Below are 289 nucleotides of genomic sequence, written 5' to 3'. Positions count from 1 at the left end.
GCGCGCGCGCTAGGAACAACAATATCCACTTTCGGGAAGCAAGAAGGGATTGCAGAGCAAATTCAAGAGGAGCTGGAACTCGTCTCGATCTGTCCTGTACGACGTGTGGAAGGAATCTGCGCAGTTCCACCAGCGGCTCAAGTACAACGTATCCTGAGACATGTTTGAAGTGTGTAAATACTTGCATTCGTTAGGCTGGCAGGTTGAACGCAAGAGTGTCCCATCGCCCATGCCGGTCGCTCTAGGGAGAGAGAGAGCAAAAATTCGATGAGATATATTTATTTTGGGA

The sequence above is a fragment of the Penaeus monodon genome, chromosome 19 (assembly GCF_015228065.2).
Source record: "Penaeus monodon isolate SGIC_2016 chromosome 19, NSTDA_Pmon_1, whole genome shotgun sequence".
Classification (NCBI taxonomy): Eukaryota; Metazoa; Arthropoda; class Malacostraca; order Decapoda; family Penaeidae; genus Penaeus; species Penaeus monodon.
The sequence above is the reverse complement of the archived record's forward strand: the minus strand, read 5'-3'. Positions refer to the sequence as shown.